Here is a 26,000-nt window from a genome sequence, read left to right on the forward strand (position 1 = left end):
ATTATTTTTTATATTGATTCTGAAAAAAAATATTTTATTAACATCTAATTATCTATTCTCCTGTTCCTGCTTTTAACGCAATTTTTCTAGATTGACGGATTATCATGATTTGTCAACAATGTAAATTCGATGTATAATTGATATCAAGATTGCACGATTTTATCCCTTAACCTTTTATAACCAATAAAGTCGAAATTGAATTCAACTCACTTGTACCAAAATAATTATCATTTTATACTCTTGTTTTCTTAATTTTTCATTAAAAATTTCATATTTATATTGATGTATTGTTTGAAGATAATTTATAAATAAATGACTTTTACTTTTTTATATTTATTTTGCAAATTATGTCATTTATATTGATCAATACGTTTAGAATAATTTATGGTAAGACATACTACATTTACATGATTTTTTTCCGTAAATCATATTTATATTTGAAAATTTAAAGAACTTGAGACAGGTTTAGGATGTCTTAGCTAAGATCATCCTAAGACAGCTTCGAGACGAGGTCTGAGATATGTCCTAGGATAGTCATAAGAGGATCATAAGACATGTCATAAGATATGTCTTATGACATGTCTTAGGATAGCTTCGTGAAACCGGCCCCAGGTATCGCATCATGATCTGGATCAGAAAAAATGATTTTACCGTATCATTTAAGCATTTCTTCTTAGTGGATTGATTATACATGGATAAAATTCGTAGAATTATAAATGGACTTGACGAAGTCTTTTGTTTATATATTCGTTTACAATACGATGTCGATTTTGATAAACGTTCGTGTACTTATTTACTTACATTGTTATGATACTTTTAATAAAATGTTTCATTGACTAACTCACGTCGTTTACTTGTGATGTCAACCCTGAGAACCAGTCTAGAAATAAATTGTCGCTATCATTACTTTCAATACACTCTCAGAGCGACGACAGTAATAAGGGAGCAAAAAATTGAAATTAATTGTGTTATATGTCAAATGTTGATGAATTAAAATGCTGAATATGCTTAAACAAACTTTTTTATTTGCATTCGCATATCATTTACACGTGCACGCAACGATATTGTCTGATAAATTAATGTTGCATTTTGTTTGAAAGGCTGCTGTTCCTTTATAATACTATTCATTTAACTGCAGACGTTCTTATAGTTAACTTTGGTTTAAAATGTTTAAAAAAAATTATACAGCAGTTTGTGTTTAAATTGGACAATTGTCTCATTATCAAATTGTTGTTTAATGAACCTAAGTATAATTAATGGATTACAAATATGAAAATGATATGTCTTTTTGTAATCAAAATCTGTGTTTTTGTTATGTTAATTAATAATAATATGTTTCAGTCGAACATACCAGATGACGTAAAGTCAAGTAGAGAAGTTGACTATGGTGACATCTTTTTGAATAGATTATTTCATACGAAGGTAAAACATTTGCAAATACTTTTGATTTTACATTATTTAGTTAGCATATCAATTGGAGTTGTTACAAAAAATGTATCAGTCGACTTCAATCATTGAAACGAAAACAAGAGTTTTAGTTATCTTCTTGTTAAATACATTAATCAAGAGTGTAATTTTGTCGGTAAGGGAATGTTCACTTATCACAAATCCCACTGGGGTAAAGCTGATGACCGTAACTGCATTCACGGTCATCCCAAGATGTCGGATGAAAATTTAGGTCAGTTTCTGTATTGTCTGTTAAAGTGTTTCTATATCATTTTCTTTACAAATCATACATTGAAACGATGTAAAGTTATAAAAGAATCACTCGGAAATCACTAATTACTTCTGAGAAATGTGCATGAAACGGGAAATTCGATTTGAAAAAATCGCCAAGATGACCGTAAATCACAATCGAGATGACCGTAACAGAATCAGCGATTCATAACAAGGCTGACCGTAACTGCTATTAAGATGACCGTAATTTGTAAATGATGACCGTAACTTTTAAAGGATGACCCTCAATTCTAAGAAATATCCGTAATTATATAACTATCTTTTTGTATCAAATGATTGCCAAAAGACATGCAAATGAACAGGAAGGGAAAACATGCCACAAAAGCGCGATAAAATGACACCTTACAAGCATAATAAAAAAAAATGGGGTGCACAGTCTTCAACTGCTCGACAAAAGATTTTTGTTTGTTTCTGGGATTCCTTTTAATGACATATAATAAATACACATTTTTAAAAATGCCAAAAAATTGCATGTACACCCATTGATATTATATCGTCTTTCATTTTGTCGTGCAAATAAAATAACAGAAATATTTTGAAAATATCATTCGAATAAACTAGTGAAGGTGAGCTCCAGCAAAGTAGATCCTTAAAATAGTATTGTACGAAAAGCGTATCAAAAGGCGGAACGTTGTCAATTTGTATATATACAGAAATGTTATTCATATAGTCAGGATCCTACTTCTTCAAAATTATCTCCCCATTACGCCAGTTCATGCTCAAAATCGTAGAAATGGAAGCCATTGAAGGGATGACAATTTTGCTCTTGAAAACTGATAAATTTATCCACATAGCACCATTACGCTCGATCGTTATATGTCAGTTATATTTCAAAAGACAAATGTATCTACTAGCTAATGAGCATAATGCATTAGTTAATGATCTTGTCTGCATTGATTCAACTTAAAAATATTGTCTGTTCGGATGTCAGATGGAATTTTTGATAATTCTTAAGCATTTAAAAAAATTCTAATTAAATATTTCGTGGAAGGGCAGACTAAACATTTTCAGTGGTTGAAAATCATATTTTTTCGAAGATATCCATTTTCATCATCCAAATTAAAAGACTGTCGTCAAGTACTTTTAGAAAAAATAGCTATTCGAACACACCTACTCTGTTTTTGTGATTCGTTAGATAGGTATCTTACTTGACCCATATATTTCATCTTTTCGTACTGTCATTTTTTTACGTTATAAAGTCAACCTGTAGCTTTGATATATAATAATGATAGAATCTGAAGCGAGATGCTATATAAAATACTCTTGCTTTGTACGTTTTAAAGACAAAATATACACCCCAAACATGCCCTAACATAAAAAGGTGCACTCGATTTTTCTCTTTTCGATTTAATCGTTACCTGTTTTGGGGAATTTTTTCTTGATTCACATAATGGAAGGGCAGACACGAAAATTTCTGAACTAAAATATTGATATGTTCTCCGTCCGTGATAAAAAAAAATCGGAGGTTATGCATTTTCTACATCCAACTTTAGATACTATATATAAAAAAGAAGATGTGGTATTATTGCCAATGAGACAACTATCCAGAAAAGACCAAAATGACACAAAAATTAACAACTATAGGTAACCGTAAGCCTTCAACATTGAGCAAAACCCATACCGCATAGTCAGCTATAAAAGGCCCCGATAAGAACCATGTCGTCGACTTGATATCTTATTGTTTTGCATTACTATGTAACAGATACATTGAAAACTTATGCAAATGGTGTTTTTAAAATAAGGAAATTGTCGTTTTATTTGTTTCTATTAACTTTTTAAAATTTTGTTACTATATCAAACATTACAGTTAACATTTATCGCTTTCTCGATAAACACAGAGCTTCGATTCTTTTGTTCTATTTCAAAAGTGTTTCCGCCTGCATATATCAAGGACAAATTAAGATTTTAATCTGCTTCCTCTGGAACCATACACATGGGCTCGATTACCAAATATTCGTATGTATTATTAATGTTTTTAATGCTCCATTTATTGGCATTATGTTTTTCTGGTCTGTGCGTACGTTCGTCCGTTCGTCTGTTTGTCCGTTTGTCCAGCTTCAAGTTAAATAAAATTGAAACTTAGTACACATTTTCCCTAGGGTATGATCTTTTTAATTCTCAAGCCAAATTACAGTTTTATCCCATTTTCATAGTCCACTAAACATAGAAAATGATAGTGTAGATGAGGCATCCGTGTACTAGGGACACATTCATGTTTCTTTAAATTTTCGTCGTATCGCTGTCAATTTGTGTTAAAATTTTAACGTCGATATCAATAAATATTTCATTGTTTACGAGAAATATGCAATTTACTATCATTGTTATAAATCCTAAATATGGCCAATTATATTATAGTTCAAAACAAGAGGCTGTCACAACGACAGTAAACCGGATTTATTAATATTTATTTGTGTCCTGGCAATATCACAAGAACCATTACTGATGAATGGTGAAAGTGAAAATCGTCAATATCAATTTGACCTCCATTTTGTCATCAGTATCAACATCTTAAAATTTGAAAAGCTTAGATTGAATGGTTCATGAGTAAATGTAACAACGTGAATGGAAACGCCATTTCACAATCTTTCAAGAACCATAACTCCTGAACGGTAAAAGTCAAAATCGTCATTATTGAACTTGACCTCTAATTTGCCATCAGTAACAACATATAAAAATGTCAAAAGCTTTGGTTGAATGGTTCATGAGAAAATGCACGGACACGACTGGAAACACCATTTTTCAATCTTTCAAGAACCATAACTCCTGAACGGTAAAAGTAAAAATCGTCAATATTGAACTTGACCTCTAATTTGCCATCAGTAACAACATATAAAAAAATTCAAAAGCTTTGGTTGAATGGTTCATGAGAAAATGCACGGACACGACTGGAAACACCATTTTTTCAATCTTCAAGAACCATAACTCCTGAACGGTAAAAGTCAAAATCGTCATTATTAAACTTGACCTCCATTTTGTCATCAGTAACAACATATTAAAATTTGGGAAGCTTAGGTAGAACATTTCATGCGTAAATGCACGGACACGAATGGAAACTCCATTTTTCAATCTTTCAAGAACCATAACTCCTGAACGGTACAAGTCAAAATCGTCATTATTGAACTTGACCTCCATTTTGTCATCAGTAACAACATATTAAAATTTGGGAAGCTTAGGTAGAACAGTGCATGCGTAAATGCACGGACACGACTGGAAACTCCATTTTTCAATCTTTCAAGAACGATAACTCCTGAACGGTAAAAGTCAAAATCGCCATTATTGAACTTGACTTTCATTTAGTTGTTAGTAACAATATATTAAAATTTTAAAAGCTTTGGTTGAACGGTTCATGAGTTAATGCACGGACAACATTTGATTGCCGCCCGCCCGCCAGCCCGCCCGCCCGCCGTACATCCCCAAATCAATAACCGACATTTTTGTCACAAAAATCCGGTTAAAAAGAAATTTATGAAACATATTTATATCCGCTAATCGAGCCCTTATTGAGATCGACAAACTCAACAAAAAAGCTTTGAATACAATACGGATATTTCTTAGAATTTATGGTCATCCTATAAAAGTTACGGTCGTCCTATATAAATTACAGTCAGTCTTTACAAATTACGGTCATCCTTTACAAGTTACGGTCATCTTTTTACCAATCACGGTCATCCTTGTTTTATGTTACGGTCATCTTGAAAATATTTTGATTATGATTTACGGTCATCTTAACGATTTTTTCAAATCGAATTTCCCGTTTCATGCACATTTCTCGCAAGTAATTAGTGATTTTCGAGTGATTCTTTTATAAATTTACATCGTTTCAATGTATGATTTGTAAAGAAAATGATATAGAAACACTTTAACAGACTATACAGAAACTGACCTAATTTTTCATCCGACATCTTGGGATGACCGTGAATGCAGTTACGGTCATCAGCTTTACCCCAGTGAAATCCGGCTCACAAGTGCGTTTCTGTTTGCTATGAGGTCATCTAGAAAGTATGAAGATACAAAAGAGGTCAATATACACAAATAAATCAAATAAAGAAAGACAACAAATGGAAAAAGGTAAAACAAAGAAACAATTTCAAATAAACATAATAAACACAAAACTAAATATTGTGCAACCTAGTTTTTGTCAGTATAGTATCGAGCTCAAGTGAGTATCTATAATTGCATTGTCGATTGTACTTTTACGAAAAAATAAATGGAATATATAAACATATCTATCTTCAGCTGCTCCTTGCCGAATACATTGACTCTACTTTTGAGGGATTAATAGACCCGCCTTCAATATCCATTTCAATTCGTTACTTCCTTTGCCTGTTAGATAAATTTGCAAAAGACTATAATATTGAACCAGAAGTACTGGAATCATGGAAAAATGAGTGGTAGGTGTTTCTTATATTCATTAACAGGAATATTACTATTCAAACTATGATTTTACATTCGAATGCTAAATGTTTAGAGTTATCTTTTTTTATTACATTGTCCTACCTATTCGTTACAAAGAAATCGCATCATCCATGTTTATGGACTGTCAACAGAGATATAACTGTAATTTTGATAACATGTCTGACATGGATAAATTTAAATTTTTACTTAGTGCCGGTGTTAAAATAGTGTCAAAATTTATCACTAACATTTCGTATATTAGAACACAAACATTAATGAGAAAAAATTAACTACTTATTTATTGTACATATAAATTGATATTTGATAATTATAACAGATAACTATGGGAATTTTAGAAGTACAGTACATCATAAGCCTATGAAGGCTGGCTGACATAAAATATGTTTCAAATTTGTATTATAATGTTATATCAGGCTGCACTTAATAAAACAATATATTAATATATCTGTTTCAATTTTGTTTTTGCATCTGTTCATAAACCCCTTAATGTTGTCGTCAGTTGTTAACTAATTGCATTATTATATTATCATTTCTACGGTTTTGTCTCTTTCCAGTTAACCATGTGTATTGCTTTACTCGTTGGTATGCTCACAGTTACATGATATTGGAATGGTACTTCAACACTTGTTCTAATCTTTACACGAAATTTAAAGTGAGGAGGGGGCTGGTGTAAAGTGTATATAAAATTAAGATGTGGTATGATTGCCAATGAGACAACTCTCCATCAGAGACAAACTCACATACATGTAGATGTTAACAACTAAAGGTCACCGTATGATTGGTATTGTATACTATATTTCAGTTATGCGACACGAATTTGGGCTCCTTTGATTGGTAAACCAGATATACTGTTTGATGTAAATGTACCTGGTCATGTAGGGCCATGCTTGGACATTTTGAGACAAGTGTTTGTAGAAATGTTTACGCAAACATCTCATAAAGTGAACAAGGTCAGAATTATGGTATACACATCGTCAGGTATTGTATTGTTTGAACGTTTGTTTGGATGTTGTTGTTTTTTTTTGGTGGGAGGGGGGTCAGTTAATATATTGGTATATTCTAAGTAATTGAACACCATGTTTCTTCATATTTCAATACTATAAAAAGACGAAAAAGTAGGGTTTTTTTGTTGAGCAAAATTCATTCAGGTAGAATTTCATTTCTGAATTTTATTTAAATGCATATAATAGAAATAATCAGAATCGATTGTTTTTTCTGTAAATCATCAGGAGTCACAACCACAGAAACTGTTATTCCATAAAGATATACCAAGGTACAGAAAACTCATCAGGCCATTCTTCATACATGTAGAACCAGTCAATGATCAGGAGTTTTGGAGTGAAATAGACGAAATATCAAATGTAAATAGGATTGATTCATTTTATTTTAAATGTAGTAGATTTAAATTTATAATTAAACCTCATCTGCGAAAGGAAGTACGCAAGACTAAAAGAGCTCATTATTTTGAGATTTACCAACATTGTAAATATATCAATTCATTCATGGAAGTGTCAATATTGAGTACGTAACTTTAGAATAGTTTTCGAAAATAAGAATTCATAATAATATCTATTTACTGTGGGGTTTGTTGCTCGTGCTGTGCACGTGTGGATGCAGTAGAATGTGTCCCCGTGCTTGTGGTGTATGCCCTTATATTTTACAATTATTGGTTTATTATATCTTTGTTCCTTATTGTTAATTAAATATTATGGTGTTTGGATGTATACATACTCATCCACGCTTGCTATTTTTATTATTGCCCCCCTCCCCTTTGCTATGGTTTTACCCTGTGTTTGTTATATGTCTGTTTTGTATTACTTAAGTCTTTACGTCGGGCTTTTTATAGCAGTTTTTGTAAAAGTTCTTTTACTGCTTTGCCTATCTTTTTTATTTTGCCTAGGGATAATTTAAATTATGTTTTTTATTTTGCCTCGGGGTTATTTAATTTATCATGATTTTACGTAATGGAAAGAAATTAAATAACACCCCAACTTCTAGGATATCCACGTGCTTAAACACACGTACTTGTAATGCCTCTGCAGCCAGATTGTTAAACAAAAGTGCACGTTTTGATAATACAGAACCACCTATTATTTCGTATTCTTAAAAAAAAACCAGCAGAAGTTTGATTTTTAATCATACGTCAGTTACAACAGACGTCAATATAGAAAATACTGCTCCTTCCACTTGAGACTGTGAAACATCTAGTTTTAGATATGTTTCCTACGGTCATGTCATTACAGGAGACCTCAACATCTTCGAAGACCGTGAGGTCAAAACGTTTCTTAAGAAAGGACCTAAATATCGTCCTTCATTTATAATAGATTGGAAACAAGTGTTGTCAGGTCATTTTGAAAACAATTGTGAAATTAATAATAGGGTCCATGATATACCCATTTCTAGAATAATAAATAAACTCATAGTACTCGCAAAGCGATTAGTGTTCATTAAGGCAGACAAAGCAGCTATATGTAGTAGTGGTGTGACGCATATACTACACGGAAAATCTCCAAAACGAAATTATCAATTCGTCTACATTCAGGTCCGTACGCTTCACAGAGAGTCAAATTGTAAATAAGTCTATCACTGCCACTACCCAGCTTAAAGTATAATACACAAACAACCATTTAAATTCCGTTTCATCTCCGGATCTAGTAAGTGTTCTACTACTAATCTGTCAGTGCGTTTAACTACCTCCCTTACTACTATCAAAGAACTTGTTATTAACTTTTGTAATAAAGCATTTGAAAATAATGGTATTAATTATTTTTGGAGTGTTAAAAATTCATTAGATGTTTTAGATAAAGTACGTGCTTTTGATGGTCCTTTTAATTCTGTTGACAGTTATGATTTTTCTACTCTATACACTACACTTCCACACAATCTTTTCAAAGACAAAGATTTCATATTTAATTAAATGGTCTTTTGAAAAATCTCATAGCAAATTTATTTGCTGTAACTCGTTTAAAGCCTTTTTCTGTAACGAAAAAAGAAAGTATGCTAGGTACACTTACTGGAAATGTGAAGATATGATTGAAGCATTAAATTTTCTCCTGGACAACATATTATAATATGTACGTTTCGGCGATAAAATGTATCGACAGATAGTAAGTATTCCTATGGGCACTAACTGCGCCCCTTCAATAGCAGATTTATCCTGTATTGCTATGAATCTCAGTTTATCATGTTTATGACCAAACTCAGTAATGACACGTCACGGTTTCATTTGGTTGATACATTCAACAATACCTACCGTTATCTTGATGATATTTTTTCGTTGAATAATCCAGAGTGCTCTAAATATATACTACCAAAATTTACCCAAAGGAACTTACTTTAAATGAATCTAACATAAACAGCAGTAGTTGTCCTTTTCTAGATTGAGACATTTTAATTTTTAAAGGGAAACTCCATACTAAAATTTACGACTAAAGAGACGATTTTTCATTCCTTATTGTTCATTTTCCCCTTTTAGACGGCGATGTTCCTTTGGCTTCATCATACGGTGTTTATATATCCCAACTCGTTCGTTATGCCCGTGTGAGTAGTGATGTCATAGATTTTAACGAACGTAATCAATGCATTACTGGTAAATTATTAAGTCAGGGATTTCGTTACCATAAATTGCTTACAAATTTTACTAAATTTTTTCATAGATACAAAGATTTGATTAGTAAATGGCTGTATCTGAAAACTAATTAAAAACGGTATTTCACATCCTAAATTTTACGGCAATATTGTACTAAAAGCGCGGAAATCACTTTGTGATCCGTGTAAACTCATCGAACCTTTAAACAAACTTATTAGTAAAGGTTATCTTACCAATGTTGTAATTAGATCTTTGAATATTGTTTACATTGGAACTAATATCGATTTTGTCATCAGTAAATTAAAACATAACTAAGTTTCCTTTCTCAATTTTATTGTTTTCTTTTCAAGCGTTCTTTTGTGATGTATAAATACACATCCACGTTCATTTACTATATAGAGATAACTCTATCTATATATTACATTATACATATTTATTAAAAGGTAACTCCTAACTATCCTACTGCCTGTCGATATTAATTTTATTTTGGCATTGCTCAAGTCATGTTTAAGTCTGTGTTGCATGAATTTTTTATTATTAATTGTTTTTGGCTTTTAACTAGCTTTCAGTAACTGCGAGTACTCTCAAATCGTACTTTCGTGTTAATTTGACCTGTTGATACAACTTTTAATGTATTTTTGTTATGTAATGTTTACTTATTCAGTGTTATATCTAGTCTCACTATTTTTAAATATATACCACCTTTGATAAGTGTTTAGTATGACGATAAATTGTCACTTTTGTTCTCGTACTAGGAACAACAAAATTATTTATTTTGTACAAAATATTTCCGTACTCCATGTATACCTTACAACAAAATTATTTTTATTCACCTGTGAATGTTATTTATTTGGCGGTATTTTGTCCAAGGTTATGGTTTTCTTTCTGATATTGTTTTGAATCTAACCCCCTTGTTTTATTAATTTTGTATTTACATTGTGTCATAGATCAAATTTATTCGTTCAATGTATGTTCACTTGTTTTTGTTAATATGTCTTTTGATTGAGTTAAGCCATTTCAATGGATATTTTATAGTGTCTTTCTATGTTGTGATGTTACACTATTGTTTCAGGTAGGGTGAAGGTTGGTTCCTATTAAAATGTTTAAACCCGCTGCATTTGTTTGTACCTGTCTTAAGTCAGGAACCTGATGTTCAGTGGTTGTCGTTTGTTGATGTGGTTCATAAGTGTTTCTCGTTTCTCGTTTTTTATATAGATTAGACCGTTGGTTTTGACACTAGTCATTTTGTGACCCTTTATAGCTTGCTGTTCGGTGTGAGCCAAGGCTCCGTGTTGAAGACCGTACTTTGACCTATTATGGTTTACCTTTTCAAATTGTGATTTGGATGGAGAGTTGTCTTATTGGCACTCATACCACATCTTTTTATATCTATACAAAATTTCTATGAAAATTGATGATAAGAAAAGGAATCATACTATTATCTACTGAACGCTTTGTGATGTTGGGATCGGTTATTTTGTAGAAGAGCTGAGTTATCAAACTCATCTTTTTATGAAATATGTATGTGAAAATTTCCTAAAAGATATGTAGCATAGCATAGCATTGTCTTAAATTAAATTAAAACATTGAATTCTAGAGACAGAATACAACACTGAATTTCAGCAGACAATCAACTTTTCACCAGCTATACAATTTGTTTATTGGAAAGTACAGCAGTGAAGTAAGCAATCTTAGTTTAACTTTATAAATAGAAATACTGAATCCAAAGCAAGTTTATAAAACGGTATATATATACATATATATATACATTTTGTACGTACAGGATCTCTTGGTGATTTTATGGCAACGTCATAAGCAATGTAGATATAAACTAAGACTCAGACGTTAGGTCTTTGACATGATATCAAACTTTGATCCAAGACTGGAATGAACGATCGATTATATATACTTGTAGCTGTTACTGTCATTGCCGATGACAGTTGTTTTGTTCTTTCTTGTTGAACATGTAATATTTAATTTTCTATCATATGCATATTTTCTAATATTCTTATTTTCTCTCAAATCCATACCATGCACTATTTGGCAAAATGTCAAAGCGTTTTACATTTATAATGATACAAACTTATTAGACATACATGTAGTGCTGTATTTTATTAATCATTCGGCAATCCTCGGTAGAATCCGCTACTCTCCTTCTATCCTTAGATGAGGGTACGGAATCGGCCGAGTTGAGACGAATGTTTTATTAATATGTATTGTGATGTCAGTATATATCCCACGTTTTTTGCAAAAGATTTTTATAAATTCCCTTCAAATTTGAAATCAAATTTTCTGAGGATATAATGAGATTGTTTTCTAAACTTTATATACTTTTTGTTTTAGATACTTGATGATTTAAAAGACATGGAAAAAAGTAAAGACCTTCAATTTGCAAATAAACTGGAAGAAGTCCTAGATTTAATGGAGGAATCTTCAAATGACTCTTAAATGAAGTCGTGCTTTAAATGGCATAGAAACTGTGAATTAAGGATTTTTTACACAGTTATAATTACTTCTAATGGCGACATTGAATCTGCGACTTTTGCAACTAAACATAATGAAATTATAGATATGGTGAAGGAATCATACATTTTTTGTTATCTGAATGTACTTTGATTATGAATTTACTTAATAAAATAGCATAATCAAACGTGTGAAGTAAATGAAGATAATGTTAAATTGTGATATTATAAATCATAATCTAAATACAGTTCGTATTGATTTTCTTTTAATTTTTTTATTCATTTTTGATATAGTTCGTATTGATTTTCTTTTAATTTTTTTATTCATTTTTAATATTTTTTAACTGTCAGAAACATTTTTCCCATTATGTAATACATATATAAATATCTTATTTAGAGTCATCAGAAATGATTTATTTGTTATCCTATATGCATATATGTTTTGCTATTATTTCGCTTCGTATGATACAGATAATTTATTGCTTATTGTATCATACAGTTTTTTGACATTTCAGTAATATGTAAACGTTCGTGCGTCTGACATACAACATTTAAAGCCTGGTATATATGATGAGTTTATTCATTGTTCGAGAATTTTGGCTTCTTGTTTGAGAAATCATTATAATACATAATCTACTAGTTGGGATGATTCGAAATTGAAACGGACATCAATACAATGGTTTTTTTTTTGCACTTCTTGCTGACCAGACTCAAATTAAAAGTTACACGTGCCCTTATATTTGTATATAATTGACAAATTTTTAAATATATTTTTCTTTTGGAAATGTAAGATTTAGACAACGACAAACAATTGTAATTTTTTGTTGTTGAGTTTTTCATAAAGTCTGAAAATTGAGTTCGTGTCCAAAATACTGATATATTATATGCATAATACTGTCATGACTATTTGTAAGTATCTATTTTGATTGTGTTATAACCGACCTAGTACGCTTTGATACTAAATTTTGAAATGCACATTATACGTTATATTATACTTTGCTTTATGTATTGTGACAATATACATGCGTTATCCATACTACAATATATAATTTTCGTCAAATTATTTCAGAAAATAATAAAGCTGTTTTGCTTTCTGTAAACTTGTCATTACATTAAAGTTTAAGTAGATTCGAAATGCCCCGTGAAGATCCATAGCTAGCTGTCAGATACTTACACTGAGACACAGCACTTTGTCGTCAGTTTCTTTAAATCGCCCTTGTTTTTTAGCAGTAGCGTTCTCGTATATAGTGCGTGTGGTCGTGATTTTGATCATTAGAAGGGTTATAGTATACTTCTTTGTATCGATCTGACGAGTTAAGCCCTTTTCAACTGATCTTTATAGTTTTTTCTTGTGTTGTACTGTTACACCACTGTCCCAGGTTAGGGGAGGGTTGGTGCGCCTTCAAACTAGTTTAACCCCGTCACATTCTGTATATGCCTGTCCCAAATCAGGAGCCTGTACTTCAGTAATTGTCGTTTGTTGCTGTATAACATACATGTATGGTGTACCATTAAAACGTTTAATCCCGCTGCAATTGTTTGCACCTGTCCTAAGTCAGAAATCTGATGTTCAGTAGTTGTTGTTTGTTTATGTGGTTCATAAGTGTTTCTCGTTTCTCGTTTTTTTTTATATATATATAGATTAGACCGTTGGTTTTCCCGTTTGAATGGTTTTACACTAGTAATGTTTGGAGCCCTTTATAGCTTGCTGTTCAATGTGAGCCGAGGCTCCGTGTTGAAGACCGTACCTTGACCTATAATGGTTTACTTTTATAATTGTGACTTGGATGGAGAGTTGTCTCATGGGCACTCATACCACATCTTCCTATATCTATGTATTTGTTTTACGTACATTATTTTGAACATAAATCAGGCCGTTAGTTTTCTCGTTTGGATTGTTTTACATTTGTCATTTCGGGGCCTTTTATAGCTGACTATGCGGTAAGGGTTTTACTTATTGTTGAAGGCCGTACGGTGACCTATAGTTGTTGATATCTGTGTCATTTGGTCTCTTTTGGAGAGTTGTCTCATTGGCAATCATACCACATCTTCATTTTTTTTTATTACTAGACATTTGGCAAACATGTGGTGTTAAAGAGCAAACGTAATACATGTCCACTTAAATATTGAGGAAATAGAAAATACCTCAGTCTAAGTCAACTTTGACTTTGAAATATTTAAAGTTAGTATATTGATATTCCTGAAAATTGATAACTAAAACATGTCAATAAACCCCGTTGTAAAATGTTAGATATTCGGCATGCCAAATTTTGTACGTGGGGGCTGACCTGATTGAAATTAATGTTTACTTTCCTGAAACACATTTCATGTACACTGAAACCATTATTATACGATTCTATTAAATGAAGGCAGTATCAAAATCAAATGCGACTTGGGAAGAAACCAATTTAGCAACAAATAGAATGAGACACTCTTTAAATTTACAAAACGACTCTTTTATAAAGTTTTTTTTTTGTAGATATTCCTTCAAAGGAAATCTTAGTTTTTGCAGATTTTACTGAATAAACGATTTACTTATATTTTTAACTGTATACTTAAGGAATGACGGGCTAATGCATTGAGATAGGCACATACAAAATGTGGCAGGCAAAAACATGTTTGCGGTGGCCCAACTCTTCCTTAAACTGGTACAGTGATGTAACAGCATAAGATAAGCTGTTGAAAAAGGCCCGACTCATTAGATCGACACAAATCACAGAATTAACTTTTAAAATAACATCCTAATGATATCAAGTACCGATATAAAGTACTCGTTATTACTGAAATCTAGCTCAAAGCCAATTACAACTAATAAATAAATCATGTTTTCCAGACATAAACATTAATCAGTTTACATCCAAGAATTTAGTGTAAAGACTTCATAAACAGTTTGAGAAAAACTAACTTTGTGCAATGCCAAATAGATATAGGAAGATGTGGTATGAGTGCCCATAAGACAACTCTCCATCCAAGTCACAATTATAAAAGTAAACCATTATAGGTCAAGGTACGGTCTTCAACACGGAGCCTTGGCTCACACCGAACAACAAGCTAAAGTATGACTATCGACATGATATATGACCTTAAGTATTTATAACTGTATAGCAATTTAGTACTGTTTTAATTTATAAGTATAACAGCCGTATCAATGGGCGTGATAAACTAACTAATATGTTCAACTTTTTATCGGTAACAATATCGGTAACTAGAGGCTCGAAAGAGTCCGTGCCGCTCACTGACGATATGTACATCTTTAACAATGGCAACTCTGAAAAATTATAGACAAGAATATAATTCATGAATAAAATTGTCATTATTTCTGACTTGCATTGCTGGTCTTTTTTGTTGTCTCCCTACGATAGATTTTGTAAAAAAAAAAACTACAATGGGTAAAAATTCACATTTTCAGGACAATTACTCTTATAAGGAGTGGAATTACAATTTCAGCTATTTAACTCTTTTGAATATCTTGTCTTGCTTATTATTTTTGCTGTTTGAAGATTCTCTTTTGATACTAGAGGGTTTGGATGGGGTTAAATGATAAAGAATAATGCCCTTAAAAAATGAAGATTAGAGAATAACGGGCCAAAAAAATGAAGTTTAGAGAAAAAAAGGTGGTTTTTTTTGAAGATTAGAGAAAAAATGGGTTATTCTGTCCAAAACCGGGAATGATAGCTGCAATAGGCAGCGATTAAAAAACAACAGCATAAAGCATCGTAGTGGCCATCTTAGTCTGTTAACTAATTTTCACGTTGGTAGGAATAGGGGGGGCTTTACTTTTTCAGCAAGGTTAAGTCGAAAGTCGAGCTGACGAAGTCAAGAGTGGACAATATTTCTGTGCTCAAGTCTACCCTTTGGGTTCGAAAAAAGAGATTAAGAGTAAATATTGATGAGACAACAACCCAACAACACAGACAATCAAGATATTGAAAGTTTTTTTTTACAGTCTTTTGTTTTTTTTTTTATTATAGAGAGATCCCTATACACCTTATCAAGCCAAACAAAAACGTTCCATGTATAAATAAAGTAAGGAGCTAATTTCATATTACCTGCCATTAAAAATATCACAAAAGGCACATACATATTTTGTGAAAAGTTTAACCATACCATTTTTATAATATCAATTCGTGGAAATCAAACCAAGTACATGAAATAAAAATCAGTACAAGTAAAATACTTCTCTATTTATTAACGATTTAGTAGATACATAATGAACGTTAAATATGCCTTATATCCAGACCTGTCCAGAGACAAATTCAAGTTCCAAATGTTATACTGAATATGAACCCTGTTCTAGACTGATAGTGTCGAGAAAGATTTTTAACGTGCTAGTTCACAAGGTAACACTCCGCATTTGGACATCATTTAGCCACTCGAGCATACCAGTCTTTTTTTACAGATATATCATGTAATGGAGGAGAGGTGTAATTAAATTATTAATTCCACTTGCTTAGCGGAGGAACAGCAATTTTAAATGTTGACGTATTTGGATTGACCAGGCCGGGATTTGAACCCACGATTTCCCGCACTAAGTGCAAAAACATAACCAAGAGAAATCTGAAATATAGTATCATACCAAAAAAACTAAAGTGCTATAAATAATCCAATCTAAAAGAACTCTCCCTTTTATTTAAGCCATCAAAATGCATTTAACCAGTTGATATTATTAAAAACTGTACTTGAAAAACGATGGTCGATTTAAGCATAAATTTCATGCACGGAAGACTTCTGCACATTTGGTACTCTTGCACAATTAATTGAGGCAGCTCTGTTTTTTATTCAATATATCCTCATTTTGCATTACCATTCCAAGTTCCATGTCCATTCTCTCAGTCGACCTTTTATATTTGCTATGAAAAGCCTACCTATTGTGTTCTCGTTATGAACATACATGTAATATTTGCCACAGGACGTAAAACAAACAACATTTATTAAACAGACTCATTAATAATTAATATCATGAAAACCATATACGAAGGCAAGATTTGCACAATCCTATAAAGTAATATTTCCATGTATCCGTTTCGATAATTATTGAAACTATAACGACCCTTTTCAGGGTTGCGTTCAATATCGTAGCAGCTACGTAGTGCGACGTAAATTTATGACTATTGAACGAGAAGCTAGCTTAGCTGCTATTAATATCTATGTAGCAGCTAGGCTAGCCACCCGTTCAAAAGTCATAAATCTACATAGCCCTATATAGCCGATAAGATATTGAACACAACCCAAGGTCGTGTTCAATATCGTAGCGGTTACGTAGATGGGTCGAGTTTTTGACTATTGAATGTGTAGCTATAGACTAGTTGTTACATAAATATTGATAGCAGCTACGAAGCCGCTACGTAGCTGCTATCAATATTTATGTAACAACTAGTCTATAGCTACACATTCAATAGTCAAAAAATAGACTAGTTGTTACATAAATATTGATAGCAGCTACGAAGCCGCTACGTAGCTGCTATCAATATTTATGTAACAACTAGTCTATAGCTACACATTCAATAGTCAAAAACTCGACCCAGGGTTGGGTTCAATATCGTAGCAGCTACGTAGTGCTACGTAGATATTGACTATTGAACGTGTAGCTATAGACTAGTTATTACTTAGATTTTGATAGCAGCTACATAGTCGCTACGTAGCTGCTACGATATTGAACTGATCCCTGGTATCAATATCTATTAAAGGACAAAATTTATCCTAAGGGAGAGAAAAAAATCCGGTAGGAGAAAAAAATATCCCATGGGAGAAAAAACATCCCACAGGACAAAATAAATCCCTTAGGAGAAAAAAAATATCCTAAGGGACATTAGTTTCTGTCAAAAAGTCTTTCATGATAATCCTATAGGATAAAAAAAATCCTATCGGATTTAACACTTTTTTTGAAAATCCTAGAGGATTTTAAATCCCATAGGATATTTATTTAATCCCATAGGAGATAAATTTTCCTATAGGAGAAATAAATCCGATAGGATTTATATATCCCATAGGATATTTAAAATATCCTACGGGATTATTTTATCCTATAGGATTTCTCAAAATCCTGTAGGATTTTTAAAAATCCTATGGGAGAAAAAAATATCCTACAGGATTTTGTCACTGTTTTCGCTCCAGTTGCCGAACCGGGCGAGCCATATCAAATTTATTTTTGTATGGTGTTATTTATCCCCAGAGGTACATTATTGCCAAATTTGATGATTCTACGACAAAAAAAAGTGTGGTTCCAATTTGCACTTATGAGAAGTGCAAATTAATCCAAGAACATGTTTTATATATTTTTGCTGTTTGAAGATTCTCTTTTGATACTAGAGGGTTTGGATGGGGTTAAATGATTAAAGAATAATGCCCTTAAAAAATGAAGATTAGAGAATAACGGGCCAAAAAAATGAAGTTTAGAGAAAAAAAGGTGTTTTTTTAAGATTAGAGAAAAAATGGGTTAATTTTTTGAAGATTAGAGAAAAAGGAGTGAAAATTAAATTTTTACAGAATAACAAACCCCCCAATCCAGACCCTCATACCAGAGCGTTTGCATAAAATACAAAACATAAATGAATAAACATCCACATTTAATGGATATTACTCCTATGAGGACTCTACTAACTATTTCAATCATTCGACCTATTGGGAGTTCTTTTCAAGATAAAAGGCAAAATTGAAAATAAGTTTGTTAAAATCGTCGTTGAACGTCAATAACTCATATGCACGATTTAAGCCCATTTTGGCAGATTTTTATATTATGTTCTTATTTCGGACTGTTGCACCCGTATCACAGGTTAAGGGGAGGGTGTGGCGCCATTACACATGTTTAACCCTGCCGCATACTGTAACTGACTCCCCCAAGTCAGAAGCCTGTAATTTAGTTGTTGTCGTTTGTTGCTGTACATGTATATCATATTTGTTTTTCGTTCATTTTTGTACATAAATCACGCCATAAGTTTACTCGTTTACATTTGTCGTTTCGGGTCTTTATTAGCTTACAATGCGGTTTGAGTTTTGCTCATTGTTAAAGCTAGGTGATCTATGGTTTTTACGTTCTATGTCATTTGGTCTCGTGTGGATAGTTGTATCATTGGCTTAATTTTATATTGACTTACGATTTCGGTCAGCTGATTACTTTCTTTTAAATCATAAAATGGGTAAATGTTTTGACTAGTTTGTGATATCGAAAATTATGGTGTAATAATTTTTCAGTAATACAGAGGTTTCTTTCGTTAAAATCAAATACGTTGTTACATACACGAGCGAATCGAAGAAGTTGAGATATATAAAAACCATAAGATGGTGACAAGGGAACGTCACCATCTAAAAATGGACTTTAACAATAGGAAATGAAAAATCATTTGTTTTATCATAAATTTTGGTATTAAGCTTCCCGTTAAAGATATAGATATCAAAATCCAGGAAAGGGCAGTGTTCATTGTTAGTATTAGCTTTATTTAACTCAGTTCAGCAGGATAAATCTCTTTAGTGTACATACTGAAGTATTCATTATTGAGAACCAATATATAATCCAAATATCTAAAAGTGTTATTAAATGTTTGTATCAGATGTTGTTTCGATGGGTCTTTGCTAATTTTAGTCATAAATTGTAACTCAAAACGATACAGAAACATGTCCGCAATAAGTGGTGCACAGTCAGTCCACATCGGAATTCCGATAATCTGACGATATACGGAATCTCGATAGCGAAAAAAATGTTATCTAGTAAAAATTCAAGGACAGTTATCGTATAAAAGCAGGTCCAGTTAACATAGTTCTTTTGTCTGTTGTTTCTAAAAAAAATGACCTAACATAGTAAGAACATATATATTTGCATTCTAATTTTTTAAATGCCCATTTAATTAGGTGTGTGATTTTTTTCTTAAAAAGATTATAAGTCAAAGTGGTATAAAGGATAGAAAAATCAAAACTTTGAACAGATTCTAAATCACCAATATACGCATGTAATTTATCAAGTACTTCAAAAGAATTTTTAACACTCCAAAAGTAATTAATTCCACAATTTTCAAAGGCCCTTTTTGAACAATTTATTACCAGGTTTTTGATTGTACCATGTGTATAGACAGTTTAGTAGTGGAACAATGGCTTGAAGACGAAATGAATCTCTATTTGTAAGGTGTTTTGTGCAGCTTCGGAAGCCAGTACATAGTTGGAACTTTTATTGTATTTGGTTCTGCATGTAAAGAGGTAGCTAAAATTTTATGTTTGTTACATATGTCATTTTCCGAAAATGGAGTCAGTTTGAATGTTGGTGAATTCGTGATTTTCTGTTGTAGAACCTCAATGTAAAATTTACGTTAAACAATAATGATATTATAGCAGCCTTATCAGCTGGGACAAAAACAAATTCCTTGGCGAGTTCTTTTAGCTTATGATTGATACGAGAAATAGGGCTATTATGGTTGTTGTTCGGAGTAAAATGTTCTTTAAAATTTTTAATACGAATATCAACTATGTTCATAACTGAATTAAAAAAAAGCGGCGACGAATGACGGACGACAGACGATAGACACCAAGTGATGGCAATAATAATTAATAGTTCCAAATATTTTTTCTTTCATTTGCAATTCATAATTTTTTTTTTATGTATATAGCATTCAGAAAATTAGTTTATACAAAATAAAAAACACTTCAAACAATTAACCAAAGAATGTCTTTAAAAAAATGAGTTATCTCTCTTTGTACAGAAATATGGTTTAAGATACAAAATGCAGTACTCTAAACCTTAGATATGGACCATGATAACTCTGGACTTAATCATCAGACCGGAACAAAATTTGAACTTGATCTAGTATAACTTCTCATGATAAAACTATATACTAAATATCATTTACCAATATCTTCAAGAACGAAGAAAAAAAGTGTGGAAAGCTGATTTGCCGGACTGACGGATTGACAGACGGACAGACGGACGGACAGACGGAGTGCAAACCTAAAGTTCCCTTCGACTTCGTCGGTAGGGGACTAATAATTATTAACCAATGACTTAAAGTACATTATAAATTGTCCATCTAATACGATTCCATGTGTCTGAGAGCTGGTCATTATTACAATAATCATAAGTGTAAATATCCAGACTTGTAAACAATAAAAGATTATTTCCCTGAGGGCGCAGTCTGAAGTGAGAGAAAAATGTGTAGGGTTGACAATCTTCGTATGCACCGCTTCGAATATGCCACATTTGTTTAATCATACCGAAGTGCCCTTCCAACTATTAAAATTACATGTTTAAGACGCTCTTGTACATGTCTTACGTACTGTAGTAACAAATAATTTGTCAAAACACTAGTACTTACATGTACGTCAGATAATTATTTTGTGACTAAAAATGCAACGTATGTACAACAAATGAAAACTAATTCTGTAAAAAACTGGTGGCCCAGAAAAGGACTTTTGTGAAAGCTATCCTCGGCACCAGATGGATTTTTTTTGCATACGTCAGTGACATTATTTAATTGGAGATAACTCGGGTAAAAATCGAGAGGCTCAAAGTTGTTTTTACCGGTGAATAAAAAGGTATTTCATCGAACATTATTACATTTTAGGTTTTTGAACATTACTTTCATTATAATGACAATTAACCTTAATAGTTGATATTGATCCTGTATGAGTTTTTCTTCAGTCGTGTTTATCCTCAGTCAGCTGTTTGTGATTATTTTAAGTCGTTGGTTAATAAAGGTGTCATGCGCCTCTAACCTCGACCCAATACGACACTGTACTTGAGGTGTCTTCTGGCTATTCCTACATTTTGTATTTTACTATTCTGGCTATTCCTACATGGGGGTTTGTGGAAGAACAATACATGTTGTTATTGCAAAATATGTTGTTTTAGTCATTAGTGTCTAATTTGGTCAAAGGTAAATTTACCTGTGGAAATTAAATAAAAATTATTATTTCTATGTAAAAAATGAGACTTTTTTGTTTGAAAACATGCATAAAGTAATAATTTTAAGTATCTTAATACCATGGAATTTCTAAAAAATAAAACTAATTGAAAGAAAAGGAAGTAGAAGCATTGGTAAAATAAAAATAAAATGAAAGAAAAGAAAAAGTAGTAAAAGCATTTAAAAATCTGGAAAGTCTGGAAAAAAAACATATTTAAAAAGAAAATTAATAGTTACCCACACTTTCAACTTCAGCCTCAAAGAATTTATTTATTTTGTGGCAATATTGGAATTAAGAGTTAGTTTGTTAGCTCCCTTGTTAGCTTGAGCATATTTACATTTTATATAATTACAATTGTTTACATTAAAACTTTCACCTGTGTTTATGTACATACTAAATTGACTCCTTTTCTAAACCGGTTATTCATAGTTAAAGGTAAGATGGTGTTGAAATTGGTTAAATTGCAAATTTTATTTCAAGAAAGTACCATTTGTTAAGTCATTGAGTTATTAATCATATACTGAATTCACATTTTATACATTGTCCAGAATTCATACTTTCCTCGAAGGTAACTATCAGTATGTATTACAGCCATGCTGCTTACTATTACTGTTCTGGACCAATTCGTCTCTTAAATGTTTTGGCATTATTTAGGGTTCAAACGCTAGGACTTGGGTATAAAATGGTTTAAATGATACAGTTTAAAAGCCCTACTTAAAGTAAGACATTTCCCCCACTTTATTTAACTTCTGTATTGTTGTCAACTAACTGTCATAATATTAGAATATTTATTGTGTATTTTGGTATGAAATAAATATGATAATTTAGGTATTATTTTTTTAAGACTTCCCTTCCTAGAATGCTGGCTTATACTTGTCCAATCATTATCCGGTCAAGTATTAGCTTTGTTCTCCCAGAGAATTGTCCGTTATGTCGGTTGTTGTAGACACTTGTCCCCTATTGTGACAAGGTGTCCAGGGCAGAACTGGTCTTCATAGTTTATGTAAAGAACCTGGGTTGATTTGGTTATTTCGTGGCTGCGCTAGCATTAAGTAAAAAGGTATCCGGAAAACGTTACTTTTACTTGAATGTTAGATCAGTCCGTTCACATTTTGATGCCGTGATCATACAAATTGCCCTTAACATTTCTGTTATTTTGTAAAATGGCATATTTAATGGATTATCCATGCGGTATAAGCCAGCATGATAAAGCAAAAATTGAGCATTCTGATAAATTTTCACATACAGATGAAGTTAAGTATAGACATGAAAAAGATTTGTTACTTTATCTGAAACCTATGATGATTCTGTAAGGGATAAATCTATATTGAAACATCCAGATTATAAAGTAGATAGAAAATTTACTCCAAAAAGAAACCAAGAACCACATTTTAGTAGGAGACTAAGTTATGAATTGTATGATGATAGGGATAGATTAAATAAGAACCAATGATCAGATTATCTCCCAAACAAGAGATATATTGATAAGGATACATTTTCAGAGGACTATCAATCCTTAGATAGGTATTCAACTGAAAAATACCCCAGTTATGATTTAAATAGGCATGAAGGGGTTAAGCACACATCTTCTCTTGATAACTTGCCAAAACCTGTTACCTTACATGAAAAACGTATAGTAAGAAGAGATAAAGAGTCTCAATCATTTGAAGGCAAAACTATTGACTGGCAAGACTATTTGGTTCATTTTGAACAAGTTGCAGAATGGAATGAATGGATTGTTTTAGAAAGAGCTGAACAAATTGTTATGAGTCTAAGAGGTCCTGCTCAGAAAATTTTGAGTACTTTAAGTAAACAAGACCTTTGAAATTATAATAAAATTAAAGAAAGTTTAAATAATAGATTTAATCCTAGAGAAAGAGAAGCCGCATATGTTTGCGAATAGACATTCTAAAGACGAAACTGTTTCTGATTATGGTCAAGCTTTAAGAAGGTTAGGTTACTTTGCTTTTCCAAATGAAAAACAAGATTCTGAAATGATGGAAAAAGTTCTTATAAATAAATGCATTAGAAGATTAAATAACTTGGATTTACAAAAGCATGTCCAGTTTCAGCGTGCAAACACGTTGGATACTGCAATTTCATACGCAATTGAATATGAAGCATTTATTAATCCTCAAAATAATATGAGAAAGCCAATGCTAACAAGCAATGAAGTCCCCATTCAATCAATTAAGGATAATAAAAAGGAAAGTACAGAGTTATTAACTCTTGACCAAGTTGCTAAACTAATTGATGAAAAATTAAGTCAACTTAAACTTGTTAAAACAGAAACCAAAAATAGGAACGGATATTACCAAAATATGCCTCCTAGGATTAATAATAGGGGCAGAGTAAGGTATTATAGAAATCAAAACAGCACGACTGACAGAGTCTGCTATAAATGTACTGAGATAGGACATATTCAGTACTATTGTCCATTAAACAATCAGGGAAACGGTTAAAAGCTGATTTAGAGGCCAATATTTCAGCTGTTAAAAATTTAGATAGGCCACAAACCAAAATTGAAAGTTTGATATCAGATCCAACTAAGAGAGTTCAAATAAATTTAGTGAATCAAAATTGTCTTTTTGCTTTTTGCAGAATTGATGAAATTGATGTTAAATTTCTTGTTGATACTGGATCACCAGTTTCTCTGATTTCTTTTGATACTTTTGAGAAATTAAAACTAAGTTCTCAGTTGATTAGCCTAGATAGTATATTAACAACTGCCAATGGCAATGCTTTAAGTGCTAAAGGCAAATGTATTTTGAATATAGCAATAGGTCCTTTATTAGTTAAACAAGAAGTTATTATAGCTGATATAAAAGGGTCATCTGGGATCTTAGGAATGAATTTCTTTGAACAAAATGAAATTGATATTCAAATTAAAAGCCAATGCTTAAGTATCAATGGTCAGAGTATTCCCTTTTTAAAGAAAATAGTTCCCAGTGTTCAAGAATTCAGATAGCTAGGCAAGTTTCAATTCCTGCAAATAGTGAAATGATTATTGAAGCTTCTAAAAGAGATTCATTTGTAGATGGTATTGGCATAATTGAACCATTAGAATGGGTGAAAAGTAAAGATCTTTTGGTGGCAAAAGCCTAGTTGATACAGAAAATACAATTTACTTAGCTATCATGAATTTGAATTCAAAATCAGTTAAACTTAAACAAGGTGAACAGATTGCACACTTGATGACAATAGAACAAGTTTTTGATGAGGATAATGTTGAGTCACAAACAGATTCAAAATTTAATGACATATCAGAACAAGTTAATACTTTAAAAGATATTGAATTGCCCGAGCATTTAAAATCTATGTTAGATAAAGTATCATCAGACTTAAAAGATGAAGAGAAGCAAAAACTGTCTTCACTTATACATGAGTATAAAAATATATCCGTTAGTCCTAATGGTTCTCTTGGACGAACTGATAGAGTAAAAAACTATATAGATACATGTGATGCAAAACCTGTAAAGATATCTCCACGTAGAGTAGATTTGAAACAGAGGGATGTTCTTGAAGAAGAATTGAAAAAAATTATTGACAACAATTTAATCGAACTCAGTTGTAGTCCATGGGCAGCACCAGTCTGCCTTGTGAAGAAAAGGAATGGGTCTATTCGATTCTGTGTGGACTTTAGAAAATTAAATGGAAGAACAGTTAAAGACGCCTACCCTTTACCACGTATTGATGACACTCTTGATACCTTGAACGGCGGAAAGTGGTTATCATGCGTAGATTTAGCCAGTGGTTATTTTCATGTAGAGGTTGCCAAAGAAGACAAATACAAAACTGCCTTTTCGACACATAAAGGCTTATATCAGTTTCTTGTAATGCCGATGGGTTTATGCAACTCTCCCGCTACATTTAGCCGGCTCATGAATCAGGTTTTGGGTAGTTTACAATGG

General features: G+C 32.0%; 2 long non-coding RNA genes across 2 annotated transcripts in view; one reads left to right on the forward strand and one right to left on the reverse strand.

The window, feature by feature from the left end:
• LOC143080610 (uncharacterized) overlaps nt 1–26,000 on the reverse strand; it is a 191,882-nt gene that overhangs the window by 130,137 nt on the left and 35,745 nt on the right. The gene's annotated exons all lie outside the window — the stretch shown is intronic.
• On the forward strand, nt 1,341–7,508 carry LOC143084233 (uncharacterized). The gene is made up of 4 exons (XR_012981009.1): nt 1,341–1,422; nt 5,974–6,128; nt 6,956–7,103; nt 7,383–7,508. It is a non-coding gene; the product is annotated as an uncharacterized LOC143084233 (long non-coding RNA).

Source organism: Mytilus galloprovincialis, chromosome 1 (genome assembly GCF_965363235.1).
Source record: "Mytilus galloprovincialis chromosome 1, xbMytGall1.hap1.1, whole genome shotgun sequence".
Lineage (NCBI taxonomy): Eukaryota > Metazoa > Mollusca > Bivalvia > Mytilida > Mytilidae > Mytilus > Mytilus galloprovincialis.